Raw genomic sequence first — 9,489 nt, 5'->3', positions numbered from 1 at the left:
CAAGCCGAACTCCCTAAAGAGTACGACGCGTACTCCAATTGGAACATGCACTTTGACGACTCTAAGATGCTCGCTTGTCTGGGGGCAGGCGTGGTCCCGACATCCCCCATCGGAGATACAGTCCAATACGTACTCCAAATATTATACACAGATTCCAACAATGCAGCCGAATATGAGGCCTTGTTGCATGGTCTTCGGATGGCAGTCTCCATGGGCATTCAACGCCTAGAAGTGCATGGGGATTCAAATCTCGCAATATCTCAAATAAATGGAGACTTTTACGCCAAGGACCCAAAAATGGCGGCCTACCGCAATGCCATCCTCAGAATGTCAGCTCGGCTCGAGGGGCTCGAATTCCACCATGTGGTCCGAGAAAACAACCAAGCGGCGGATATTCTTGCCCGCATTGGCTCTAAACGCAACCCCGTCCCACCTAATATGTTTTTGGAAAGGCTGTTCAAGCCATCCGTGGTGTGGGAAGGGGAGACCGGCAATACCAGTCTGGATCCGCCCACAACCTCTAATCCCGAACACTCTGACGTAATCGGAGGCTCCGCCACCGAAATAACACCTTCAGCCCATGCGATTATGGCTATCATCGCCTTGTGGACAGAACCCTTCTTAGCCTACTTAAATAGGCAAGAACTCCCTAAGGACCAAAATGAGGCACGTTGCATTGTGCGTCACTCTAAAGCCTACAAAGTCCACGAGGGAGAGCTTTATAAGAAAATCACGACTGGAGTGCTCCAAAGGTGCATCTCTGAAGAGGAAGGGCGGCAGCTCTTGGCCGAAATTCATGCCGGACTCGGCGGCCACCATGCCGTAGCTCGGGCGCTCGTAAGCAAGGCCTTCTGTACAGGTTTATACTGGCCGACAGCCCGGGCAGACGCACAGAACCTTGTCCAACATTGCGTCGGTTGCCAGCTTTTTGGAAATCAAAGCCATATGCCACCTACCGCTCTCCAAACAATCCCCATAACTTGGCCCTTTGCGGTCTAGGGGCTCGATATGGTTGGACCCCTTGAAGGAGGAAGCCATAAGAAGAAATACTTGTTGGTCATGGTCGATAAGTTCACCAAATGGATAGAAGCTAAACCAGTTAAAATGGCCGAGTCTGGACCAGTGATAGACTTCATATCCGAGGTCGTACACCGTTACAGTGTCCCCCACAGCATCATCATCGATAATGGATCAAACTTCACAGCCGACAAGGTGAAAACTTGGTGCAACAAAATGGGCATAAAACTCAATTATGCATCCGTCTATCACCCCCAAACAAATGGTCAAGTCTAATGAGCGAATGGTCTTATTATGAGTGGCATTAAACCCAGACTAGTGCGATCCTTGAAGGAATCATATACGCATTGGGTCGAGGAGCTCGACTCCGTACTATGGGGGCTGCGGACCATGCCAAATCGCACAACCGGATACACACCATTTTTATGGTGTATGGTGCAGAGGCAGTGCTACCCTGCGATATCATCCATGACTCACCTCGAGTGCGCATGTACGAAGAGAGAGAAGCCGAGATGGATCGGCAGGACAACTTAGACGCCCTGGAGGAGGAGCGTGACGTTGCAAAGGCACATTCCACATTTTATCAACAGCAGGCTCGAAGGTACCAAAGTAGAGAAGTACGGGCCAAAACTTATAACATTGGCGAACTCGTCCTACGCCTACCAGAGAACAAAAAAGACAAGCTCAAGCACAAATGGGAGGGTCCCTTCATAATTGATAAAGTTCTCACCGGAGGAGCGTACCGTCTGCGTGATGCATCAGATAGTCGACTCGAGCCGAACCCATGGAATGCGGCCAGACTCCAAAGATTCTACGCCTAGTGCCGAACTCTGTGTTTGTCTCCTTACCTCCGTCTTCCCTTTTAAATTATATCCTCTCTCTCTCTCTCGATTTTTATATATATAGCCTTAAAAGCTTTAAGTATGCTTTGATCGCACACTCCTGCCGCGCTATGCACGCTCAATATACATGGGGGCTTCTTATACAGAAGCTTAATATAATTGTCTTCTGGGCTTTATGCCCACCACATATGCGTCACATCTCCATATGTGCCTTTTTTCACCACTATATATATATCGATATGACTTAAGTTTTGTCCAAGCTGGGTTGCCCGGCTCTTGTGTTTATGCCCTACGTTCCCGTCAATTCGGCTAGGGCATAAGGGGAGCACCTCTGCGATTGTTACTGCCGGGTCAGCCAGATGTGTACCTCAGACTGGGTGAAGCTGAAAGCTAGCGTTCTTAAGGGAATATTTGGTCGGTGAACAAAAGATGTCTTTTACCTATTACAAAACATGCCCCCAGACGCTTATATCCTGCGTCATTTTTTGCAGTTCGGACATGCACATTAATGCATGCACACCCAGGGAAAGGAACCCTTAACGGAACTATTCTCCCTGGAAGATATTTCTTACTACCCATGTAATATAACATAACTAGTTGGGTACTTGTCTGTTCAAGCACTTATGACCCCTACGCCTGGTTTCCACGCGTGCCCCGGTTTTCACATAACCGAGCGGGTATTCGGATACACTCCGGACTGTCGGGTCCAGAGGTTGAAGCGAAAAGGTCCGCCAAGACAAATGATTTACAATCCGGCTAGGGACAAAATAAGTCTGTTGAAGTACAAAGTCACTTAGAATGACTAAACTCTTCTTCTATACCATCCAACCGTCTGTCTAGCCTACAATCCTGTTGGGAATACTTAGCGGCTAATGCTACCTAGTCATATACCAGACTTACAGGGATCTCTTTCCCATCTGACCCTATAGGTACGACCTCGGCCATGTGGTTCGGGTTAGCCTTGGTGTATCGCGTCTTCACCATGGCCCAGGCTTCCCTTGCACCTTGTCGGCAGGCCGATATCTTCCATAATCGGAAGCGCCGCCACGCTCCCTTGAGCATCTCTACAAGCTCCCCCATGCCTCCTGGCAGGGAGGTGGATGGCCACACGGCCTGGGCAATGCCCTGCATCACCTGCCAAACTTGTTTGTGCAGTTGTGAGAGCTCCTGCAGAAGATCACCTGCAGATCCGGGCATCTCCTCTTTGGTACGACCTGTCAACATACCTACAGATATAATTCTGTTAGCCCGCTTCTTCGTCGAACCTCATAGTGGTTCGTTAGAGCACTTACTAAAAATGCCGCGTCGAAGCCTCTTATTCTCCTTCACGGAGTTAGCAAGCTGGGCCCGAACATCCTTTAATTCGACGTCCAGTCAGGTGTTCGCGTCCTGAAGATTATTTTTCTCCCGTATAACCTTTGTAAGCACACGCTCGCCAGCCTTCAGCTGTCGTTGAGCATGTTGCTCATCCTCCAATACGATCTCCGGATTACCTCTGAGATTGTCTGCAGAATCTATTGTTAGATTTGCATGCATGCCGAATACTAACTGGTATATGTCAATGCACTATTTTCGATCAAGACAAGTATTACCAGATGAGGCCTTCTTGGACTCCTCCGCGGCCCGTAGCTAGGCTTTGTATTCGTCCAGCTCTTCAGACAGCTGAGTATTCTTCTCTGTAAGAACCTATGCATATAATTGATCCTTAAATCAGTTGTGCCAACCGTTTCAAGTCTCAGGGGCTACTAATATACTCCCTCCGTTCCGAATTACTTGTCTTAGATTTGTCTAGATACAAATGTATCTAGCACTAAAATGAGTCTAGATACATCCGTATCTAGAAAAATCCAAGACAAGTAATTCGGAACGGAGGGAGTACATACTTATCAAATTTTCTTACATGTATATCCTTTACATATTGAAACGTAGCTCTGGCGAGGTCATCTTGAGAAGCTAGGATGTACGCATCCCCTGAGTTGAAGGCATTTAACGCCTCTTCAGAGAAATTAGGGTCGCGTAGTGTGGCCCGTCGGCGCCTATAGTTCATGGCGCTCTCCACTTTGGAGTTTGTAGCGGAGAATCTATCCTCATCCTCTTCTCTCCTTTGTACAAATCAGGCAGTATCTTCGCCAGAGAGGCGGCAGAGTCCAGACCTTTACGGCTGCAGCAGCTGGCATCGTCTTCTCCATTGAAGTGCCACATGCGTTTCCCATGATATTGAAGTGGCCGCACTCCCCGCATTATACATATGGACATAACCTCAATTATTGTCAGTCCTGATTTGGCCAGTGTCTTTATCCTGTCCATCAGGAAAAGGATCTCTCTGTTATCTTCCTCCTGGGGGCTCCGGGGGCGCCAGCTGTGGCGTTTCTTCAATGAGGCATTTACGAACTCGGGAAGGCCCTTCCGAATAGGGTCCGGAAGAGGGACGTCCTCCATGTAGAACCACTCTGAAGGCCAGTCTTCGGATGTCTTCTTCAGGGTACCGACAGGTATCCGGTCTCGGTGATGCGCCATATTTAGGCTCCGCCCACTTGATATACCGACCCCTCCTGAGTGCAGGGTATGAGGTAGAACAACCTCTCCCACATCTTGAAATGAGCTTCGCAACCAAGAAATAGCTCGCAGAAGGCGACATAACCCGCGATATGCAGTATGGACACTGGAGTAATGTTGTGCAGCTGGAGACCGTAGAACTCCAGGAGCCCGCGGAGGAATGGACGTATTGGAAAACCAAGTCCCCTCACCAAATAGGGGACAAAGCATACCTGCTCCCCCTTGGATGGGTTGGGGGAACTCTCCGCTTGCTCCCCGCCATTATAAGTGGCTAGTCTGGCTCGGACGGGGACCATGTAGGTGGGCGGGAGAAACCCCTGGGTCTGCAGCTCTACCAATCAGCTATGAGGAACGGAACACTTCTCCCAATCATCTGGCTTGGTGCTACGGGAGCAAGAGGAGGAGCTGCGATGACCGGCCATGATGGAATGGATTTTTCCGGGCGCGCTCTGATGGATGCTCGCTGGGAGGAGATGGTGTGATTTTAATCTGAGGATCCTCAACTCTTTAAATAGACGATTTACTTGCATGGTTAGGGTGGCAAATGAAAAAATGCCCCGACTTCTCGCATCCGCTCGACACGTGGAGATAACCTTTATTGAAGCACAGAAGCCGAGGAGTGCAACATTGATGGGAAGTCGGACACTGCTCGCTACAACAGATACTCTAGAGAATTTGGAGAAGAACCCGCCTTGCAATGCCGAAGATAATCTGCGCGCCGGACTCATCATAATTGAAGCCTGGTTTGGGGGCTACTCAGGGAGTCCGGGATTAACGGGTCCTCGGACAGCCGGACTATATACTTTGGCCGGACTGTTGGACTATGAAGACACAAGATTGAAGACTTCGTCCCGTGTCCGTATGGGACTCTCCTTTGCATGGAAGGCAAGCTTGGCAATTCGGATATGTAGATCTCCTTCTCTGTAACCGAGTCTGTGTAACCCTAGCCCCCTCCGGTGTCTATATAAACCGGAGGGTTTAGTCCGTAGGACAAGAACAATCATAATCATAGGCTAGCTTCTAGGGTTTAGCCTCTATATCTCGTGGTAGATCGATTGTTGTAATACTCATATCATCAAGATCAATCAAGCAGGAAGTAGGGTATGACCTCCATTGAGGGGGCCCGAACCTGGGTAAACATCGTGTCCCTCGCCTCCTGTTACCATTAGCCTTAGACGCACAGTTCGGGACCCCCTACCCGAGATCCGCCGGTTTTGACACCGACACCTACCTTAGAGGCAAGGCTCTATACACTACAGTACTTTTGATGTGTCCCGTCAACTCATAGAACAAGGAGAAGCTTGCTTAGTATGCCATCTCCCCCGCCCACGGGCGTGGTGGCTCGCAGGACGAGGAGAAAATTTTACTAGTCCCTCCGTTTACTCCTCGTGCCTACTATCTTGGTTAGAGAGATTATCATATTGTTTGGAATGTATATGTCCTTTAGTACTCCCTCCATTTACTTATACAAGGCCACTATAAAAATACATTTTGCATCTATACAAGGCCACAAATAGTAATCGAGACAAAAGTTACTGCTCCCTCCTTTCCAGTTTATGGCTCAATTTCAAAATCTCTCAAACCAAGGTAGACGGTGAGTGGTCGAATTAATTTTGTAGTTTGCACAAGTAATTAGTACGCTCGTTTTTCTCAAGAAGTTATGTTTACCGAGGCATTAATTAGAACGAACGCATGAATGACCACTAAATTTCCGTGAACTTCTACATGCATTTGTGAGTTTTCTCTTGACACTGCTTGCATCGGGTGATCTAACCCACCTTGAAATCCAACATGTGATGGTACTACTACTAGTAGTAGAATTGAGACTTATAAAACGTAAAAATGAATGTTTTTTAGATGAGCCCTATAAACCATTGTGCGTACGTACTCCGAAAAATCAGATTTTCCTAAAACTAAGTCGCTCAACCTTTATTTGCTTGTTTCCCTTCCTGCCTCCTTGCCTCGAACAGACTATGACAAACTCCCCTGCCTGCCGCGCGGGAAAATACCCTCCCTCACCTTTTTATAGTCCGGGTTTGTATCGATGGATTGCGCGAAGCAGCAAAAACCCAAGCCTTGTCTTGTACTCCTCCGTCGACTCTCCCTTTCATGAATTCTGTACTTCCTGTCGCTGACATGTGGGACATATAGCAACCGGGTCGACGTGTCAAGCACCAAATAACAGTGCAGAACAGCAGGGGGGACGCACCCCAGTCGCATCGCCCCAGTAGTAGTAATGAGCAATGAGACGTCAAATAACAATGCCGCACCTTCCCAGACGGACGAAGGAACCATTATTTCACACTTCGGTTCACCATCATCTCAAACCACATAGTATTGCTTCTGCCTCAAGAGGGACACGCGCATTGCCTTGGTACATCATGACACGTGGGACCGCATGACAGGCCATGCTCCCCCGCCGATCGCTCGGTAAAATCAACTCATTTTTACTATATTTCCTCCGTATCGTTTTACATGGCATGCACGTCGTTCTAGGTTGAGAATTTAACTAGCTATATATGTGATGAAAAGTACTTTAGCCTTTTAAAAAATGTATACTCCACTCTTGTACAGTAGTAGTATCAATGGATTGCGCCATGGAGGAAAACTTGAAATTAAAAAAAGGTGGTACATATAGAGAGCGCTCGTCGCCAAATTATGCATATAGTACTATTAAAAAAGCTAGTACATGATTAAATGGGGTGCTAAATTCTATTAAAGAAATACTAGTATGTATGTAACATAGTTCTGTTGGGGGCTCAGCACAACACACCCCTCAAATTAAACTAAGCACACCTGAAATTAAACTATGCAACTAATCCGGTAGACACTGCATTAGAACCACCATGAGCAACGACACTGCCACCTTACTCGGAGTCCTCGTCCATGTCCTCAACTTCATCCTTGTCCCTCTTGCTCTTGGCTGATACTTCTTTGCTTGAACCGCACACTTGGCTCTTGCTCTTCATCCAATCCTTGTAGATATTGAAACAAAGGTAGCCATCCATTGCAGCGTAGTGGATGTGGTCTATATCTAGTACATTCCGCTACCATGCATGATGATGAAACGCGTAATGAGGTTTCCCCAGTTTACCATACGAAAGATGAACCATGGCTCTTGCCAGGGTCAGCATTGAAGGCTGACCACTGGAGGGCAGCAGTCAATTCTTCTGGAGGTCGAAGGGGTTGCCTACAACGAGGCCTATCCGACCCAGGACTCTTTTGTCATTCGTAAAGTCTACAGTAACAAATTTGACTAGGTCGCTCGTGAGGAAGTTCTTAAAATCCTGGCATTCAACGTCGGCATGGCATATGTGGTAGACCAAGCATAAGTCATGCAGACAAACCTGGATCACAGCGGGATTCTTCCTCTCTTCCTCCTTTAGATCCTTCTCTCGTCCCAGGACTGTGGTGTACTCAACATCTAGCCCAGCGACCCACTCATCATCTAAGTTTTCAAACATGCGTCTAAAGCGAGCAAGGCATCCTTTCACCATCGCGGAAGAACGGGTGTAGATGATGTCGAACTCATCGCCGGTGATGGTTCTAACCTTGTACTCACCACCGATCATGGAGATTTGGGACGCCATGGATTTGGGAGGAGGGTTAGGATTAGTGGAACTGCCGTAATGTGAAAGGACGGGACGACTAGGAGCGAACCACCATAATATTAAAGGACGTGCGGGGACGAGTAGGAGCGAACTGCCAGCGTGCGAACGGCAGGGTAGTGGTTTTCCATTCTCCCATGATACGGGTTTCCGAGAGCCCTTGGATCTGAGATCGAACGGTTGCATGGCGTGATTCTAGACCTATGGGTGAATATCCTATCCTGGAGGGTTATTCTGCAAATTTTCAGCAACTTAGCATGCGACCGTTCGATCTCAGATCCAAGGGCTGCCAGCAGCCCGTATCATGGTCGCGCCTACCACGACCGTCGTGTCGCTCGCGCGGTCGCGCCCTTGGAGATTTAACACGATGCATTAGGCTATCTGATCTTGGCATGTCATACATAGTCATCACTTAGTCACTCATACTACAACAAGGTTAGCTATAAGGTTGGCTATAAGTGTTTTTTTACTTCTCTCAATCTCTTTCTTCGTACTCCCTTCGTCCCATAATATAAGAACGTTTTTAACACTAGTGTAGTGACAAAAACGTTCTTATATTATCAGACAGAGGGAGTAGTATTTATTGCATTTGCCAAGGAGTGACCTCTTCCAATGAAATGTAGCTTAGATGAGGTGCTAAGGGCATTAAATGGCTTAGCAATCAAGTCCCCAATGCATAGGTGCTTATTAGTTTTTTGTTGCTAAGTTTGCTTCATTTAATTAGCTATAGACTCAAAATTGTCTTTTTACCTAGGTACACGCGCTTAGCACCATTTCTTCCCTGGATCACCAAACTAGTCTCTCTCTTCTTAATTAACTTGCCACATCAGACTTTATGCCTATGTGGCAAGCTTAGCACCTGTAGGAGCAAGTAAGTAGAATAGTGGGCTATAAAGCCCGCTTTACATGGTATTTTTGCATATGTGGAGGAAAGAGCCAAGGAAACACTACAAAAAAAGACACATCCATGACATTTTGGGCCGAACGAATTTTTTTCCTGTCATACATATGACACTTCTATGATGATAATTGTGACAAAACCTGGTATCATCATAGATGTGGTGGGCTCCTACTTCTATGACAAAAAATCATGACAGAAAATGGGCTTTTCGTCCTGGGTGGGCCGGAGATGCAGCTGCATGACATTCTTTGGGTCGTCCATGATGGAAAAAACCGTGGTAGAAGCGAGGGCGACGAAAATTTCGGGGAGTTCTCGGTTACGGTGGGAAGTTGGGAGCCGAGCGATGCGCGTTTCTCTCGTACACGTACGCTCGTGTGTGCGAGGCGTTAGCTCTAACTGAACCTGAGTGAGGCGTTGGGCTCTAACTGAACCCGAGTGATTGCACTGCAGGCTACGCATTACTGAACCCGAGCGATTGATCGATGGCTGTTAACTGAACTCGATCGAGCGATTCCTTCGCTACTGCTGCTAACTGAAGCCGATGGATGCTGCCTCTCTGGATGAA

The sequence above is a fragment of the Triticum aestivum genome, chromosome 2B (assembly GCF_018294505.1).
Source record: "Triticum aestivum cultivar Chinese Spring chromosome 2B, IWGSC CS RefSeq v2.1, whole genome shotgun sequence".
Classification (NCBI taxonomy): Eukaryota; Viridiplantae; Streptophyta; class Magnoliopsida; order Poales; family Poaceae; genus Triticum; species Triticum aestivum.
This window is presented reverse-complemented; position numbering follows the sequence as displayed.